The sequence below is a fragment of the Notamacropus eugenii genome, chromosome 1 (genome assembly GCF_028372415.1).
Source record: "Notamacropus eugenii isolate mMacEug1 chromosome 1, mMacEug1.pri_v2, whole genome shotgun sequence".
NCBI classification, from domain to species: Eukaryota; Metazoa; Chordata; class Mammalia; order Diprotodontia; family Macropodidae; genus Notamacropus; species Notamacropus eugenii.
Window position 1 is genome coordinate 628,869,122 of NC_092872.1, and position 20,817 is coordinate 628,889,938.

Sequence of the window (20,817 nt, forward strand, 5' to 3'; positions counted from 1 at the left end):
AAGGCTATAATAGTAGAAGTGTGCAGCAGCATCTGGTGACTCAGTTAGAGATCATATCCTGGATTGCTAGGCCCACTTCTGCTTCGGTGTCAATGTAAAATACTCTTGTGAATGGAAGAAACCTCCTTTTACACAGAGGAATTTATCCATTGAAATTGTTTGCCATTTTGTGAATCAGTTGAGCTTAAAGATATTTCTTTTCAGATTTTTTTTCCTTTTACTGAAAAACATTTTTTATTTTAACTTTTTTCTCTTTTTTTTAACTTCATGTATTTTCCCTTCAGTCTAGGATTAGATATTTGTTTTTCCCACTGGAATTCCTTCTTCTGACTGACCCAAAGTGTCCCATAGTTAGCCAAACATATTGTGCATTTTGCAGCCAATGTACTATTGCCTGCAGTATTATTTCCTGCTGCTAATTAGTATTACTTGGAGTTCTATGTTTTTGATGACACTGTTGCTTAATTGCATGTGGCATTGATTTCATTGCTATTTCATGCCTTCTGGTATTTTATTGCTTATAGGAATGGTGTACCAATTTTTCATATGTTACAGAGTTTATCTTTGCATGCTATGTACCTTAACTGTTTGAATTGGTATTATTGTTTTTCTCAGTACAATTTTAACTAGAATCTGAACTAAATGAAGGTCAAAACTTGGACATAATCATTTCACTTGAAAAACAAAGGATCAGGAGGCCAGAAATCAGAACAGTCTGATACAAGAGAGATGCTGGATGAGAGGTGCTGGGAAAGAAGAAGTATTCTCTGCTATGACTACTGGAGAACCTGGTACTGTCTACTATTTCAGAAGTCGAATTTCAAAGAACAGGCTTTAGGAAATGAGGACAAGACCAAGGATAGAGGTCACCAAAATTTTAATTGTCTTGCCTCACCAGCAGTTATGTATGGGTCCATTTCAGCTGGATTCATAGTCAGTCAATAAACATTGATTAAACACCTACTATGTGCCAGGCACTGTACTAAACACTAAGAACACACACACAAAAAAAGGCAAAAAACGGTCCTTGCCTTCGAGAAGTTTACAACCTAATTTGGAAAAACAGCACATAAAGAAAAACTGGAAAGTGGGGAAGGAGAGTGGGGGGGGGGGGGGGGAGAAGTCCTGCAACCAAGTGGGAAATTATGAGATGACTGCCCTAGGTTCCTTCCTTCAAGGGAGAATCTGGGAGTCATCCTCCTATGTCCAAGGTGTACCCTCCACCTTCTCCCAGAGGAAAGGAAATGACCCAGAGACAGGGAGTACTGGGGAGTAGAAATGTCAGTGTTGATGTGATCTCTCAGGAAGGTGAGCATCTGGATACAATGATGAAACCCAAGAAAGCTTCCAGGGGCAAATGACAGTCAAAGGACCTCTTGCAAAAGTGACTATAAAGATCTAAGGTATTGAGAGTTCTGGTATGCTGGACAGTAGATCCCAAGTTACCACTGTATTATAGCCATGCCATGAAAGACATTGGAGGAAAATATCTTTATAGCTTATGAAAGAGGTAAGTCAATGTTTGTAACGAGTTACAAGGACAGTCTCTGCTTGGGCTACATAAGAGTGCACCTTAAATTGACTTAAAAACTTGTTAGTCAGTGGTCTATAAACATTTATGAAATGCCTACCATGTGCCAGCTAAGTGACCAGAGTGTCCCATGTGTAACTAGGTGACAAAGTAGACAGAGCACCAGGTCTAGAGTCAGGAAGACCTGAGTTCATTTGACCTCAAACATTTACTAGCTTGTGTCACCCTGAGCAAGACCCTTCACCCTGTTTACCTCAGTTTTCTCCTCTATAAAATCAGTTGGAGAAGAAAATGGCAAACCACTCCATTATCTTTGCCAAGAAAACCCCAACTGGGGTCACAAAGAGTCAGACACACAACTGAACAACAACAACATTATGTGCCAAACACTGTACTCAGTGCTGGGGATACAAATAAGAAAAAGAAAGACAGTCCTTGCCGTTAAGGGGCTTACAACCTAATGAGGGAAGACAATAAAAAGAGAGAGGCCACCAGAAGGTAGCTGGTACAGGTACATGATGTTTGTGGCATCAAAAGCACCTGATGGAAAATGAAGGGTTGACTGGAAAGTTCTGAGACCTCTGCAAAGGAAGACTTTAGGAAGGATTTATTGCTCTACACTCCAGCCTTTTGATCAGAAGGGAAAGGCAGCTGGAAATGCTGAGAAAGTGTTGAGAATCAAAACTGGTGTCTATAGGAAGCTGAACACAATGGACCTGGTATCTCCAGACCCAGCAAACATATCTAGAGTGTCCACATTGCCAACTCAAGTTGAAAATATTAGTAGAATATTGTGAACAACGTGATAGAACTCAATTTCTGAACACCTTGTATTTTATGCAGAAGCTTAGAAAAAGGTAAAGTGTTGGCTGAGAATATCACAAGAGCCCTGACTCCTTCAACTCTGGAATGTTATCTAGTGCCCAAAGCGCAGAAGGAGCAGTTAAAGGAGAAGCTCCTCAGACAAGCATGGCATAAGTGGAAGAGTGGGATGTGGGGTATGCCTGAAGAGTACCCCTCAAAAGACACCTCATGACTCCCAGGCTTTTTGAGAGTAGTAGCGAAATAATAATCTTTCTGTAACAGAAGAATTCAGTTGTTGTGTTTGTCCTTCGTTTTCAAAGAGGACCATGACATCAGGGAAATGATGACATGACTTACATTTGACTTTGTTTTGAGTGAGGTAGGGCTGTGCAAGGTCATCAGCCTCACTTCTCCTCCCGAGCCCTCTGAATCCAGTGACCGGATATTCATCAGAAGAATTCAGAAACCATCTGAAAGAACTGCTTGTCAAAGCAATTGTCATGGAGTCCAGTAGGCTATGTGCATTTTCTATAGTGGCAATATGGAAGAAGGATAGAAAATATAAATGTGTGTTACTATTAGACTTTGAATAAAAGAATTCAAGGGGGACAACACTGACCCAAAAGTTTAAGACGCTATGATTGTCTGCTGAGCAAATCGCAACTAATCCCTGTGGCAAAGGAAGATGACATAGCGTTCATCTGCCTGGTAGGATCTCATCAGTTGGACCTTATGCTCCAAGGCTCATTGAAAAGGTAATGTGAGACATGAACTATGTGAAAGTGTTGGTGTTACTAGTTGTGTGACCCTGAGCAAACCATTTCATCTTGTTTACCTCAGTTTCCTCATCTATCACAGATAGAAAGTAAGGTCAATGGCCTCGTTATCTTTATAAAGACAGTTGAGGAATATGAAGAAACACCGATGAAAGCACTGGACAGGCTAAAAGGAAGCTTCTCTGAAGCTATCAGTTGACATGTCAGTTTTGCGTAGCCTGTATCATCATGTGGGTCACATAGTATATCAGCAAAGTGTGAACAATGACCAAGAAAAGATAGATATGCTCCTCAACTGGCCGTGCCCCCAAAACCTTCATGACTTACGGACTTTTCCAGGAACAAACGGTAATTATCACAAATTTATAAAGTACTGTCCTATAGTTGCCAAGTCACTCAGTGATCTCACTCGTGGATATTTGATTGAGGGGAACAAGGAATAAAGTGGTAAGAAGGGTCAGTTTGGTCTGAACTCTCTTAAAGCATTTATAGATTGTGGAGATTAGGAGTAGAGCTTTCTTTTTGTTAATTTGTTAATAGCTTCACTCATGCACCAGTCTTGGTTCATGATGACTAGAGTGAGCTCTTTGGTCTCCATACAAGGCTGGAAAGCTGGGTAACTGTCTTATACAAAAAGAGCATCCCCTAAAGTCTATTTCACTTACCAATAGCAGGTTTGCTTAAAATAAGAATCATTATCCCTTATAAAGATGGAGTTATTGATTCCGAAGAGGGCTGCCTCTAAGAAGGTCAAAGACTGTCCTTGGTGCAAAATCCGGAGTGGAGGCTGAGAACAATCCACTGACTGATATTTGCGAAGGTCATCTGATAAGTATACCAAGAAAGGGAGCAGGAGCAGTTTGAGATTAGGGTGCCATCTGGTGGCCTTTTCAGAGATTGCACCTTAAGAAGCTATTCCAAGTCACACCTAGGCTTCTTGGTGCTGGTGTAATGCACATGTTTCTGTCAAGTGTGACAACCTCACATCATGATGGTGATGATGATGATGATGATGAAGATAGTGGTGATGATGATGTTGGTGGGGGTTGCAGTGGTGATAATGATGATGGCGATTTTTCCTTTTTTTGCCTTTTCTAAGTACCAACTTACTAACATGTTTGTAAACAACCAAGAACTACGCAAATCTCATCAAAAGGACATTCTCTTCACTAATAGAGTCAATCAATACACAGGCATTTGTTAAGTGCCTATTATGTCAGTCATTCAGCCCATAAGCATTCATGAAACATCTACTAGGTGCCAAGCTGTGTGCTAAGTGCTGGGGATACAAAGAAAGTCAAAAGACAATCCATACAAAGACAAAAAAGATGCCTTGCCCTCAAGTTGCTTACATTCTATGGAAGGAAGCAGTATGTGGATAGACAGATAGACAGACAGACAGATAGATAGACAGACAGACAGACAGACAGACAGACAGACAGACAGACAGACAGACAGATAGATAGATAGATAGATAGATAGATAGATAGATAGATAGATAGATGTATATGCAAAATATATGGAAAATAAAAACAAAGTCATTTCAGAGGAGAGGCACTAACAGATGAGGGAGGAAAGGCCTCATGTAGAAGTGAGCATTTGAGCTAAGTTTTTAAGAAAACTACAGATTCTAAAACGCAGAGGTAAGAAGTGAGTGAATTCCAGGTATGGAGGAGTGCAGGCCACCATTCAGTACAAAAGCACAAAGAAGAGCTACAGAAAAACAAGAAGGCTCATTGTTTGGCTGGGTCGAATGCATGAAGGGGAGCAATATACAATAAGCCTGCAAAGATAGGTTTTAGTCAAGTGGTAAAGGGCTCTACATGCCAAACAGAAGTTTTCTGTTGATCCTAAAGGAAATAGGAAACCACTACAGTTTACTGAACAGCGAAGTGCTCTGTCAAACCTGTGCAGATACGAATCCACTCATGCTTCTTATCCTGTGTGAAACCTGTCTCTATCCTCCCAGAAATCTTCCACCAAGGAAGTACTCAACATGCAGCAACCTTCCTCTTCATTCCTCCTTAATTTTTTGTGTGTCATGGACCCCTTTGCAGAATAATGTTTTAAAATCTATAAAATAAAATACAGATGATTAGAAAGGAAATCAATAATTTTGAAAAATAGTTGCATGGTATGTGTACATATATCTGTCTGTCTGTGTTCGTCCTTCATTTTTGAAGACCATGGCATCAGAAAAATGATGACATGACTTGCATTTGACTTTTCTTTGAGTGAGGGAGGGCTGTACAAGGTCATCAACCTCACTTTCCCCTCCTGAGCCATCTGGATCCAGTGACCAGATATTCATCAGGATGCCTGGAGAAGGCCCACGATGCAATGGGAGACCTTGGCCTATTCAGGTACTCACTTAGAGTGAGGTAAGGCCATTCAGTGAATAAGCCTCTCTAAGAAGTAATCAGGGAATGGCCCCTTTAATGAGCAAAAGAAAAAATAAGTAAATCAAACTGGGAGGGAAAGAGCAACAGTTACTATTGATAATCACTGAGAAGCCAGAAGGGTCCAGAAAACAATCACTAAGTGTAATATGGGCAGGGACCTATTAGTGTGCAATCTATGGACTTCAGAGTGCAGTAGGTTTAAGGTTTTGAGAAAGAAAGAAAGAGAGAGAGAAAGAAAGAGAAGAAGGAAGGAAGGAAGGAAGGAAGGAAGGAAGGAAGGAAGGAAGGAAGGAAGGAAGGAAGGAAGGAAGGGAGGGAAGGAGGGAGGGAGGGAGGAAAGGAGAGAGAGACAGAGAGAAAGAGAGACAGAGAAAGAAAGAGACAGAAAGAAATCTAACCAGTAAACCTCAAATTAATTGGGCATCCTTTGGCCATCCAAATTTACCTTCCTTTGAAGAAGAGAAGAGGAAGGGGACAAAAGGGAGCAGATGAGCTGAGTTACACACCCATTCAGGCAGCTCGGTCTACTCACAGGTCTGTGTTTGTCTTCCATGTTCGAAGAAGACCATGACATCAGAGAAATGACATGACTTGCATTTGACTTTGTTTTGAGTGAGGGAGGTCTGTGCAGGTCACCAGCCTCACTTTCCCCTCCTGAGCCATCTGCATATATATAGAGAGAGAGAGACAGTGACTACTTTTACATAAGAAGCTGTATAAAATACATCATTCCAGAACTGCATAATTATATATAATATGTATATATGATTTTATATATGTACATATACATATACACATACACACACCAGTTCACAGACCCCAAGTTTAAAACCCCTGCACTAGATCTTCACCTTACATGGCTTTCAGTACATAGTTCTCTTCCCCTTCCATCTCGCTACATGACCAGCCCACCTTCTTTCCAATCATGCAGTCCTGGGGTGATGTATTTCATGTAAATTCTTGTGTAAAAGTAGTCGTTGACCATGTGCTACAACCATGCATTCCCTCTGTGGCACCTTGGGTCATCCACAATTTTGTTTTTTCAGAGACTGCAATTTTCCATATAGAATTATCAGTGCAAAAAAATAAATGTTTTTGTGTCAGAAAACAGCTAAAGAATTATTGAAAGTACTGCACAATTTACCAAATGCAATCCAGTTTATCTCTTCCTCCCATTCAGTTCTGTCCCAATTCAATGTCCCTCTACAATACCATTCCAAAGTGTATATATATAAATGAGCTAAATCAATGCACTCCCCATTCAGCAGCATTCCATAGTCTCCATTCTCCATCCATTTGCTTTTCCTTGGGGAATTGTTTGTCTGAATTTCTTGGATGGTTATGGATCTCTTCTAAGAGGTCATGAGCTATTTTGGGGCTTAATGGTCTCAGTACAGAAGTCGATATCTGGAGGAACTCAGGAGAGAGCTAGAATCAAATCCTTCCTCTGATACTTACTAACTGTGTGACTATGGCTACGTCACCTTACTTATCTGAAAAATGGAAATCAGAATACCTGGAACTCTTAACTCACAGGGTTGTAGCAAGGATCAAGTGAAATAATGTTCTTTACAAACCTTAAAGTGCTATGTAACTAGCAGCTCTTCTATTCTTTCTTTTCTTTAGTGGGAATCCCTCTCCCATTTGGACTTTGTCCAGAACATCCTCAGTAACAGCAGTGAACACCTTTTACAAGCAAACTCCTCACTGTTTTATGTCTCACTTGATACTGATAACCAGAGGATCATTAAACAGAGTTCTCTCTGTGATTGTTTCTTACCAAGGATGCAGCCACAGAGTCCCATTCGGAGAAATCAGAATTCTGATTCCTCCAAATCCTACACAAAGTCCCAAACGGATGTTTCAGAGTGACATGAAGATGACTCTGGCTTCTAGAGGTTTATTATTGTTGATCAGTCATTTTTCAGTCATGTCTGACTCTTTGTGATCCCATTTGGGGTTTTCTTAGCAAAGATGGAGGGGTTTGCCATTTCCTTCTCCAGTTTATTTTATAGATGACGAACCAGAGGCAAACTGGGTAAAGTGACTTGCCCAAGGTCACATGGCTACTAAGTGTCTGAGGCCAGATTTGAACTAGGGAAAATGAATCTTCCTGACTCCAGGTCAGGTGCTCTATGCATTATGGCACCACCTAGCTGCCCAAAGAGAGTAACAGATCTGCTCAAAGTCACACTGGTAACAGGAGAGCTGGAATTCCAACCTACTTCTGAGTCCAATTTACCAAGTCCTCTGTCTCTTGTTCCCTTCAAGGTCTTCTCAAATGACTAGCTAGAAAATCTGATAAATTAATTAGAACTGAGGTGTTAATGGGTAATAATAGTCTGATGTGCAACCCCTAACAAATAATAACATTTCACTAGGAGTATTCTTCAATATTTTAAAACGAAGCAATAAATAATATGGGAATTTCAGTCATATTAGAGAGTAATACTTTCTAATATGTACAAGACTATGCAATGAATTAGGAATACAACAACAAAAATGATACAAGAAGTCTACAGAGAAATAACATGTACACATATAAATATTATTAAAATAAAAACAAACACAAAGTAATTTCAGGGAAAGGTACTAATAGTTAGAGTGATCAGGAAAGGTCTCGTGTAGGTAGAGGAACTTAGTCATATTTTGAAGGAGGTTAGAGATTTTATGAGTGAGGTGTGACAAAACAGTTCATTTCAGGTATGGGGATCATCCATGTGAAGAATCTATACAAAGACACAGGGATAGGTGATGGAATGTTGCACATGTCATCAGTTTCACTTTCAAATTATAAATAGTAGATTACCACTTATTACATCTTATAAGATAGCTTAGGTAAAGTATAGGGTTGGAACCAAGGGTGTGATAGTCTATACTTAACAACCAGCTCTCTAAAGAAAAACATACATAGGCTATTTTTAAACATCTTAGTAATTTGTATTATTAACATTTTCTCCATCCCTTCCTTAAGTCTAGACAGTTGACAAAACAATCAATCAAGCCCTGACATAGATTTCCAAAGTGTAAATGCTCACAATGAACTTAACAATGAACTAGCTCCAATACACCCCTGGTTGAAACTCTTCTTTACAGGTCCCTTTCAAACAGAAACTAGAGCATCAGTATTTCTGGGGGCAAAGGAGCTGACAGATTTGCTGCAGCACCTATATTGTTCCTTGGATAAAGCATATCAAAGTGTTTTTCTGGGTTTTCTCTTGTCTAGTTTCTAGTTTAAAAGCACAAGAATTGGTCTAGAACCAGGTAGGAGGAAGAGAGCCAGCTGAATTATATTTGGAAATTCACATAACATTGTCAGTTTTCCCAAATCCTAGCTGCTCCCCTAAAACCCATCTCTTTTTTCTTTTTAACATCAATATGCTCTCACCATACTAAATTGTCTTACAACATTGAACACTGCTTTCTTAAAAGAATCAAAATTACAAGTGAATCAAAGGGCAATGGAGATACTCATGGTGAGTGTAAGCAACTGAAAAACATTTCTACCCGAGAAGGAACATATATGACATTGAAGATATATGCCTGGAGAAAGGAGATGGGCCAGCCAAATAGAAAAAGTGAAGGATAACAAATGAGCAGACCAAGAAGTGCACTGGTATTCTCAAAAACATTAAAAATTATGTATCATGGAGGGACATAGACAAGAATCTCACAAGATGGGAAGGTATGGCACCTAGAAGAAATAGCAGTTAAGAGTTCTGGACCTACAATCAGAAATACCTGCATTTGAATCCTAACTTTGACACTAACTAGCTGTGTGACCTTGAGCAAATCACTTATCCTTTACCTCAGTTTCCACACCTGTAAAATAGTAATATAGCCCCATCTCATTATAGAATTGTTGTAGTTATCCAATGAGATAATCTATGTAAACACTTGACAAACTTTAAAAGTACTCCATAAATGTTAGGATTATTAAGAGAGGATTTGTACTTATAAAGGGAACACTCTTACTGATGAGAGGTGCCTTGAAAATAGTAGGTGCTTAATAAATACTTACTGGATTTAACTGAATGAGAACATGGATTTGATGAAGTGCCGAAGTCAACAGCTCTTGGTCTCAGAACCTCTTTACATTCTTAAAAATTGTCAAGGTCCCCTTCCCAAAGAGCTTTTGCCTATGTGCATTATATCTATTGATAATTATCATATTAGAACTTTAAATTAGTAGTATTATTAAAATATTTTTGATTTCATAGATTCGCTGAAAGGGTCTCAGAGATACCTGGGAGTCCTCAGATCACACTTTGAAAAGAATTTATCTAAACAAAAGGTGTCATTATATTGACTGCATAATGCTATATTAAAGCAGTTAAAGAACTGTCTCTAAGGAAGGTTGTTAGGTTTGTTCCGTTTAGCCCCTAGAGGCAAAACTAGCAAAGAGGAAAATTTAGCAATGATATAAGGGAAAATCTCCTAACAATGAGAGCCGTATAAAAGTGGAATGAGCCACCCTGGCAGGAAGTGAATTTCCTTTACTGGAGGCCACGTAGCCAAGGCTGAGGACCACTTGTCAACCACATTGTAAAGGGCGTTGTTTTTTCAGATACAAGTCAGACCCCACGGCCTCTGAGGTCCTTACCTACTTGGACAGTCTTTGATTCTGAGACTGGCATTCTGTGATGAAATCTTACCCTACAGAGGATACCCAGCGTAACATACAAAAACTCTCCCCAGCCAGCCAAACTGCATCCTGCATGCCAACAACCTTAGGACTAAAGGCACAGACTGATGAGTGCCCATCCCTTGATGATTTTCCTTGCAAATTGAGCAGAAGTCAATAAAGAGCATCTTATACAAAAGCAAAAGTCACACATCAGCACTTTCAGAATAAGTTCACGCCCCAGAGAGGGATGTTACTGGCCTTTAAGCACCTACCTAATGTTCTCAACTACTTGCTGTCTCACTTGGCATGGCTAGGGAGACAGAGTATTGGCCAAATATCTTTTTATCCAGGAGATACATTGAACAGATTTTAAAGAAACAGGACTCAGAGCCGTGTAGCATGCTAAGGCAAACTCAGACCAGCTCACGAGAACTGATTGTTAAATTTTCAGTGTGAGAATTTACACCCTAGAAATCAGTGAATGCTAGAAATCAGGGCTTGATTTATTGTTTTTTGATTAGTTAGACTTAAGAAAGTGATAGAGAAATTGCTAGCAATGCAAATTAAACTTAAACATGTGTCATTCATTTTTTTTTCCCAGACAGCTGATTGCTAAACATTTACCAGCCTACCTTGCAATGGAGTAGAATGGAAATGGGTTTTAAGTGCTTCTCAATATGGCTAGTTCTGCAGTCTTTTAATCAAAGCCTTCGTTGGCTAGGTATAAGTCTTCTTCAGACCAGTTCCAGCTTCAACTTCTTTTTTCCTATTCCCAAGTAGAAGCTCTGTTAGCTTGGTACGAAACAGGATATACCTACAAATCAACCTTTGTCTCGTCTCTTTTCTTGGAGGACATCTTGGAGGACAAGCAAGTTCTGATTCTTTTTTTCTTTTTTCTTTTTGTTAGGCAGAATCAAATCTGAAGTGGTCCCTAAGCATTTTTCCAAACCAAAACAAGCAATCACTCTTTAAATTTTTCAACCTTTTTTTTTTTTTGCACCCTTAAACACACAAGACTAGGTCAATTAAAATAAATGCATGACACCAATAAAATGAACATCTCCCAATGCCTCCTGGTGAATGGCTTATTAACCAATAGAAAAAGGACTTTGACCTGGTGAAGGTACAAGGAGATGCCTCTCCCATGATGTATGGTTGCCATAGCCTTCCAACTGAAAAAATTAGTAACCTCCTTTCCACTGACCATAAGGAATTAAGGGCAGAGCTATGACTAGGAAGTTTGAAGGCAAAGCCCCGAGGACACCTGTCAGATCACAACTCAGGAGGCTTCAGGATGGACGCATAACAGGGGAGGATTCTAGCACAACTCATTCTAGCCTGCCTCTTTGTTGCTTCTTACATCATTTATTCTTGCTAATCAGTGTTGAGTTTTATTGTTGTTGTAAGAACTCTCTAAATATACATACTTTACCCTGACTTAAGGCATAGTTCACCTTATCCATTGAGAGACAGCCTTTTTTTTTAAATAGATGGTTTAGTAAGAACCTTTGATGTTAAAAGTTTTGCCAGTCAACAAAAATTGGCCAAACCAAAAACTGAAGAATATTTGGTTAGACTATAAAAGGCCTTTAAAGTCAGTTTAAATTCGAATTTTAGGCAACAGGAAGTTATTGAAAGTTTTTTTGATCACTTTAAAGGATTAATTTAGGGAAATTAATCTAGGAGACTAAATGTGGATGGATTGGAGAGATACTAAAAGTAGGAAGGCAGATAAAGAGGTTATTGATATAATGCAGGTCTGAAGTAATAAGGACCTCAACTAGAATACTAGTACAGGAATGGAAAACAAAGAGTAGTAATAGATTAGATATAGACAATGAAAGGGAGGAAGAGGATGTGCATTTTTTAAGAATCTACTAATATGCTAGGCATCATGCTAAGTGATTTACAAGCATGAGGTAAATGTTATTATCTCTGTTTTACAGTTATGGAAACTGAGGCACAGAGGGTAAGTAACTTGCCCAATGTCACACTGTAAGTGTCTAAGGCTGGATTTGAACTCAGATTTTCCTGACTTCAGGCCCAGTGCTCTATCCACTGCATTATTCAGCTACCCAATCACCTCTGAAAGAAAGAAACCCCGAACTGCAAGCTCTCAGGGACATTCTAGCTAACATCTATAGATTACAGGTCAAAGAAAAAAAGGGCAAGCAGTCAGAAATACCAAGTTCAAGTACCAAAGAAATTTATTACACAAGATTTAATAGCTACCACAATGAAGGAGCAGGGGGAATGGAATATGAATTCCAAAGATAAGTATTTGAAGGCAAAATGTAGTGTAAGGAAACAGGATGTTCAATGCCCTAACTCTCATTTGTGTAACTAATGAGTTGTTCTATGCCCTTATATCTTTATCAGGTGAGACACGTCTTTGATTTAACAGAATCAATTAATTAATCAAGAGTATAAAGTGGCAACAATTACTAAACATCTCTATTGAAATAATCGGTCAAGGATATGAACTAGGTACGAACAGCCTGATTAATTTGGAGGGAGTGAAGGGCTTTAAGATATTGGGTTTAATCCAATAATGAAATGCATTGTAAATGTTGAAAGAATTAGACATACTATCTGAAAAGGAGAGCCCAGTAGAAGTATTCTAGCAATTATTTTAAGAGAAGCTTTGGGAGCACTTTGAGGAGTCATAACTTTGTGCTTAAAACCAGGAAACAAGAAGTTGAAGGTGAGGAGATGAGGGGAGGGCTAAGAGGGAGTGAGCCCAGAGGAAGCGTTACACTCCTCTTTCCCATTGACCATGTCATCAGAGAGACTTGACAACACTGAGTAACACACTGAGGCAAAGCAACTTCAGGACCTCTTTGGAGAGGAAAGAAAAGCAGCTTCAGGACTCTACAAGGACCCCAACCCTCAGAGCCCAAGAGAGAACTAGAAAAACCTCTGGGAGAATTCATGGAGACTCTGGGAAGGGAGAAAAAAGACCTATCAAAACAAGGGCTGTGAGTTAGCATTTGCCACATGGGCTCTTCAAGCCTGAGCCAATTTCCCCTGAACTCTGTATATACTTGTAGGAAAATGAGACCCAGAATGATTTTGTGTCAGTCATTCTGACTATACTAACTCAGTAAGCAACCATTTCTAAAACCTGGCAAGCTGATTCAAACACATCAGATGGGGATTGTGAATGATATACTATCAGAGATCTCTGCCCTGAGAGTTACCCTCTAGAACCTTGAGGGGAGAAATAGTCTGTCACCCTCTGGGGACCTAGCCTAGCAAAGCCAGTAGGAGTCAAGAGAGTGAACCAAGGAGGCAGTGCTATGGTGGCCTTGTTATGTACAGAACACTAAGCTGACTATTGTCACTCAATCAGTAAACATGTATTAAGTGCCTACTGTGTGCCAAGCACTGTGGTAAGTGCTACAGATACAAAAAGAGGCAAAAGATAGTCCCCATGGAATTTTCATTCCATCCCTGCCATTAATTTGCATGATCTTGAGCAAATTAAGTAAATTCTCTGGATCTTAGTTTCATTAGCTATATAAATAGAGGGAGTTGGACTAAATATTCTCTAAATTCTAACATTCCATGATCAAAGATATGTTCGCTTAAGATTCATTTGAGGAGACAAAATTCACACATTAAAATTCACATATTACTAAAGTGCTAAATTGTGAAGTAGGATACTAATTTGCTAAAGTGTTAATGGTAGGGATTATTGGAACAAGGCATTTTCAAACCCAGAGACATGGGGGAAAATGGATGTTCTGCCAAGCATCCCAGTGGAGAGATCAGGGGTAGGTCAATGAACTTCTCCGAACCTCGATTTCTTTAACTATAAAACAGGGCTAATAGCTGTAGGATCAGTCTCATGGGGCTTTTGTGAGGCTAAAATGAGATGTTACTACTTTATAAACCTTAGAGCACTGCACAAATATCAGCTATTATTATTTTTATCATCTCATTCTTATCCTTTTCAATAGAAATGATCCCACAAGTCACTACTCTGCTAATATTCTCTCATATTTAATGTTCTGTACAGGTAGGTAAAACTTATAAAAGTATTAGAATGCAAGTCCATTCTCTGCAGGCTCATTGAAAGCAGGCTTGGTATAACTCCAATAGCTGATAAGATAATAGGAATACATGTGTATATTCCTATATATATTCATATATAGATATCGATATATTCCTGTTACATAATTTTGATCTCCTCTACTTGGTCTCTGTACTCTGAAAACTTTTTTTTCCATGTGGCTTAGAGATTCTGAGTATTTAGTATGACAACATCTACTTAAATTGTTGTCTTATGCTAGTAGGCAGGTAGGTGGTACAGTGGATGGAGTACAGAGCCTAGGGTCAGGAAGACCTAAGCTTAAATCCAGTTTCAGATATGTCTTAGCTATAGGGCCCTGGGCAAGTCATTAAAATAAAAAAAAAACTTCTGCTTTAATTTCTCCAATTACGAAACAGAGACAGTAATAGCCTCTCAGGGATGCTGTGAGGATCAATTGATACGATATTTATAAAGTGCTGGGCATAAAACCTGGCATATAGTAGGGGTTTAATAAATGCTTATTTCTTCCCTCCCTGCTCTCTTTTGGATGTTGGTGGTGGTGATTAATGTGAATACTGTTGCTTTTAATGAAATTAGTCAGACTTATACACAAATAATAACATAATACAATGAACTTATGTTTACTCTTCATTCTCATCCATTTTCCCAGCCCTTCCAAATGCATTAGAAAGCCTTTAAAATGGGTTCCCGTCTAGGGGAAAGTGACAATCAGATTGGGAAAGGAGCAACTCTTCCTTTACTCTAGTACCAAAAAATATCTCTTATCCAATAGCATAAAATTCAATTTAATTTATCCAACATTTATAAAGCAACTACTGTGTGCAAGTTACTGTGCTAAGACACTGGAGATACAAAGTTTAAAATTACTTTTTTCCCTCAAATTGGTGATTGAGTGGAAAGAACTTTAGATGCAGAGTCAGAAGACATTGGTTCAAATGCCTGCTCTGTATTTGCCATCCATGTGACTTTGGATAAATCACTTAACTTCCCTGGGCCTCAAGTTCCTCATATATAAAATTAAAGGGTTGGATTACTGGGTCCCTGAAGTCTCTTTCCTCCTTTAAATCTCTTCTCTTAACCTTACAGTCTAATAGAGGAGATATGGCATGTATACAAATGAGTACAGGAAAGAATTTACTGTGATAACAGCAAAGAAAGGAGGCAGAGTGCTGCAGGAAATTGAGAAAGAAAAAAAACACTTCAGTTGGGAGGATCAGGGAAGTTTCCATGAAGGAAGTGGCATTTTAGCTGGCCATGAAGAGAGGGGTTCAAAAGGCAGAAAGCACGTATTCAAGCATGGGAGATGACACTTAAGCAACTTCATGGAAGAGGAGAGTAGGACAAAACTGGGAAGCAAATAAATTCAGCTTTGATGGAACAAAGAAAGTGGGAAGGGAGCGTTATAAAATAACAATGGAAAAGGAAGAGGGAGAAAGATTATGCAGGGCCTTGAATGCTATACAGAAGAGTTTATGTTTTATCCTGAAGACATTAGGGAGCCACTGAAGAATCTTGAGAAGTAGATGACACATGGTCAGGCTTATCTCTTAGGAAGACTGTTATGACAACTATTTGAAGGATTAATTGGAAAGGGGAGAAAGATTAGAGAAAAACCCTTCACTAGGAGTTACAATGATTTAGATGTAAGATTGAGGTGAAAATTTTTCAAATATAGTTTTGGAAAAGGAGGTTAAGAGAGTGAAAGAATTTTAGCCCATCAATACTCATTAACCTGAAGACACAGTTTGGAGGTGTTTCTGACACTATTTATAATTAGCTCTAATATCACTTTCACATGGGACAGAAAAGAGAAGAGATGGAGATAAAAAGTCTCTCTCCTCCCCTCCCCTTGAAAAAAATTTTAAAATAAGCATGGTAAACAATAGTAAATATGTCAAAAAACCCCTTAAGGTTTACAAAGTGCTAAATATATAGTATCTCATTTGATCCTTACAGCAACCCTGTAAGTTAGGTTATTATCTCTATTTTACAGATAAGGAAATTGAGACTGATAAAGATAAAGACTGCCAAGATTTTAACTCAAGTAAATTCCAATCCCGTGCCCTATTCACTGTCCTACCTGGATGCCCTAAGCAGATGCTCTGGCCAAGCCACTCCAGTGCTTGAAGGACTTTAGTTAAAAACCAGCAGATGTCCACTCTGTCCATTCACTGGCCAAGTGAATAGTTAAGAGAACTTTTCACAGACACCTTCCAGATTTTGAATTATTTCAGGTTTTTCTTTTTAAAGCTGGGATGAGGGGATCACATTTCTGTGGATCTAGATAAGGAGGAGAAATGTGGTGGCACATTCTTAACTCCTGTGAAAAATTGAGCATGTTCAACCTTGCTGTGAACAGTGACCCAGCTGCTGAGCCTAACTGATCAATCAAGGCAGAGCCAAAGTCATCTTCTTGTCCAGCCCTGGATTTTTTTAATGCTGAGTATAAAATCTTGGCTCAGCACTAACTCAGTCTGTGATCTGAAATAAGCCACTTTCCCTCTCTGCAAACCCATTGCCTAATCTGTAAAACTACCAAGACTTTCACTGTCTATCTCATAGGGTTCTTCTAAGGAGAGTACATTAGAAACCTTAAATCCCTGTAGAAGTGTGGCATTATTATTACAGGCTGCACAAATCACTGTTTTGCATATCTCTCATGCACTTATCTTGAATTAATGTGTATTATAGTAATTCCTTTGATGTTTTACCTACCCTACCAAACTCTGAGCTTCAAGAAAGTGAGGACTATGTGTTATCTAAAGTTTATGTCTCTCCCAACCCTAGGTACAGCATTTTGCATACAGTAGGTACTTAATAAAATGTCTGTTATATTGCATTGTCACTACATAACAACAATTATAAGGGGTAAAGCTACACAGTAAACAATCCAACCCAATCCAATAAACATTTCTTAAGTGCCTACAGTGTACCAGGCACTGTGGTAAGCGCTGGGCATACAATTAATAAAACGAAAATTAGCTCCTGCTCTCAATGAGTTTACAATCTAATGGCTTATCTATACTTTATTCAACCCTCATCAGAATCATATGATCAGAGATCTAGAGTTAAAAAGGACCTCAGAGTCCATCTCCCAACCCCCTCTGCTTTGTTCTGTTTTGTTATGAGAAAACTGAGGCTCATTTCCGTTAAGTTATTTACCCAAAGTCATGTCAAAAACATCAGAAAGAAGATTTAAAACTAGGTCTTCAGACTCCAAAATCAATTCTATTTCAACTGGGCCAAACTGCTCTATGGCTTTCTGTCCTCTCTCCATCTTAATTTTCCTCCTATGGATCTGCTCTAGTTTGAAAACATTCTCCCTGAACTAAGGCTTCAGGTCCAGGGTCTAGTTCCATGCTCATTCCACCATACCATACTGCCCCTCTGACAGCCCTGACTGTGGAATTACTTGGGGTCTTGCCTAAACAACAATGAAGCCTAAGGTTGCTCCATGTGGCCTCAATTTCCTTCAGAGAAAAGAATCAAGGCACCATATGACCATGGGGAAACAGAAAGCCCCACCACTAATAGACAAGTGGAAGAATATAGAAAAGTCAAGGACGGTTAAACAGGCACCTGGATTCCAATACCCTTACCACTGCTTATGTGCTAATGATCAGTCCACACTTAGCAAATCTAGGCAGAAGGTATAAAAAGGAAAATGGGATCCCCTCCAGGATGGAGAAGACTGAACCTTGGGAAATTTCAGAAAGCAGTGCAAGAGAGTGGAAAACAACTAGACCAGATCAGAGGACCTGGCCTTGAATACCAGTTCTGCCTCGACCTCCTGCATGACCTCAGGAAAGTGACTTAACTTCTCTATTTCTTCATTTGTGAAATAAGGGATTTGAACAATAGGAATTCAAAGGTTCTGTCCAGCTACAAATTCTATGATGTCCAAGTATATCTTAAATGATATCATCCCAACCAGAGACCTATCTCAGAAAATATTTCTGAGGCAAGCCAAAGAGACCTGCCCCACTCCAACTTCATCTAGTGACACATTGTCAGTTTCTTTTTTTCTTTTTTTTTTAAATACCCAGTGTATCTTTATGTCTCAGCCTGAACCTTCCCAACTAGATTTGGAATCAAGAAGACCTAGGTTCAGGTCCCAGTTGTAATATTTACTGATTTCCATTAGGTAATCTCTCTCTAATGCTAAGTAATCTCTCTAGTCCTCAGTTTCTTCATCTGTAAAATGAGGTAATAATACTTTTGTATCCATCCCTCATGGTAAAAAAGACTATCCTATGAAAACTCTCCACAGAGCAAAAATCTGTATCATGACAGAGGGCCACAATCCACCCAGAGAAACAGGGTCCATCAAGGAGTTCTCAACACAGTGCACCAAGAAAGAGGGGTCATTTCTACAACGGCAAAAAGTTGCTTATATAGTTTTAAAAATATAGGGATATGTTTCCATTTTGGGTTAAAAACAAAAATTGTAAACCAATTCTCCATTTAGCAGGGGATTATTCTATTACCTATCTCTTCAGGTAGTGGAGAGGAAAGTGATTCGTAGACTTTATGAAATGTTACAGAAAGTGAGCTGCTAACAATTCAGAATAGGAGACAGGTGACACTGACTTACATCTTCCCTAAGTAAATGCCCATCATGATGTTATAACATCTTTGTTTTCTATTTCAAACAGTGGAAATAAATGATAAAGAAGGAAAATTGGTTTGTGGGATAGAATGCATTTAAAGGTATTCAGATAGCAGAATCTCAACCTGTACTCTCTAACTCTCTACCCCAATTATCCGTCAATTAACAAGTTTAACACCTACAATGTTTCAGGCACAGTGCTAGGGGAAGGCAGGTGAAGGGGAGGGATATGAGGACAATGGTTAAACAGACCCTACTCTCAAGGAGCTATCATTCTATCAGACTAGAAAGTTTACCCCTACTGCACTGTCTAAGGGTCCCTGGTCCCAGGACACTTAATAGGCCCTTGTGCTCAGTTTTCAATGACATCCTACAGTGTAAAAGTTTTCCAGTCTTAATTGTAAGTCCTGGAATTTCTAAGACAAAAATGTCTTCAGGAGAGAGAGAGGGAGTTATGTTGTGGCAAGGATAGAGTTATATTGACCTTGTGATTCAGACTCACCCCCATCAAACCTTTTGATCTCCTCTGTCACCAAGGTCTTAGCTGGAAGCACAGCCTAGTAAGTACAACTTCCCCAGGGACTAGCAAAATAGGGAAACACACAGGAAAAAAAACACACAGGAAAATCAGCTACCAATAATTACATTCCTCAACCACATCTTGGTTCATAGCTTCCTGGGATTTCAAGAGGAAAAAGGACTTTAGAGATCATCTTGCTTTACAAATGAGGAAACTGAGGCCTCTTCCCTTTCGTAAGAAGGGAATGACTTGCCTGGAGTCATATATCAATAAGTAATATTAAGATCTGAATGCAGGTTTTCTGACTGCTAACCCAGAGTTCATCCCACTACACAATATCTTTCCTCTCCCTTTTTTCAATATAATAGGCTCTGCAATGGGCCAGCCTAAAACAAACAACAACCCAGCTTGAGAAGTTCTGACTCCCCTGCTTTTAATCTGCTTCCAACAGACAGTCCCAGAATGGGGGAGAGGCTGGAGCCCTTAGAACCACTGGGAAGAGCTGCTGTTTTCTGCCCCCTCATACTCCACCCTGGTTCAATTGCCTTGACTCCCTGCTTCTGTTGATAACCATAGAACTCATGCACATTCACACCCAGAGTGATCCCTAGCCAGTATGATACAGCACAGAGCTCTCCTTGGTATCTTATACATATTAGATGACAAAGGATTTTACAAAAGGCTCAAAGACTCCTAAGCAACCTATTCAGGAAGAACCTGAACACATCTGATTCTCATTTGAATTCCATTTCTTCAGAGAATGTGACAGTCCTGAAAATACTAAATCTCCTCTGACTCCTCAGACGGAAGCCTTGGGGATGCACTTATTTCCCACTGGCCAAGAAAGTTTCTAGGCTCTAGAAAGCAAGCCGGTGACTTCAATCTTACCTACTTCCATTTCTCAGAGAGAAATTGTTAACATCACGTCTGATTAGAACTGCTGCAAGGGGAAGGATCCTGAATGGGGGGGGTCAGATCTGAGATCTGGCTCTGCTACTTTCTGGGTGACCTTGACCAAGGCTTTTCAGTTTCTTCATCTGTAAAATGAGAGGTTTAAGTAAGATAATTCCAAAGGTCCTTTCCATTTCTAAATCTGTCATCCTCTGTAATTCTATAGCTTTTCTTATCTCTACCTTCATCTTTTTCTTCTCTTTTGCTACTTACTTTGAACTGTGCTCTATAATCAGGGAGCTGATTGGAGTCGGCTGTTTCTGAAATGACTGCTGTGTCATAACCAGTCACTTTCTAGTAAGAAGCTGCTTTTAATTAATGATGTCATTCCATTCCCACCACTTCTTGCACTTGCTAACTCTCTTCTCAAAAGAAATACATAATACAACTCACAGTAAAATATTCTGGGAAGAGGCATACCTGAGTCATTTTGTTAATGTCTTGCTCTAGGCCCACTTTTATGCTGAAGTTTCTAAACTTCTTTTTATATATGGGCCTAATTCTGAGAATTTCTCCAAGGAATAAGTTTCTCCTCATAGG

The 20,817-nt window shown here is 39.3% G+C and overlaps 1 long non-coding RNA gene across 1 annotated transcript in view; it reads left to right on the forward strand.

Moving 5' to 3' along the window:
• Positions 1-11,199, forward strand: part of LOC140520853 (uncharacterized) — a 69,551-nt gene extending 58,352 nt beyond the window's left edge. The window contains exon 3 of the long non-coding RNA XR_011972676.1: positions 10,742-11,199. This is a non-coding gene — a long non-coding RNA (uncharacterized lncRNA). The remainder of the gene's footprint in view (positions 1-10,741) is intronic.
• The last annotated feature ends 9,618 nt before the right edge of the window (positions 11,200-20,817 follow it).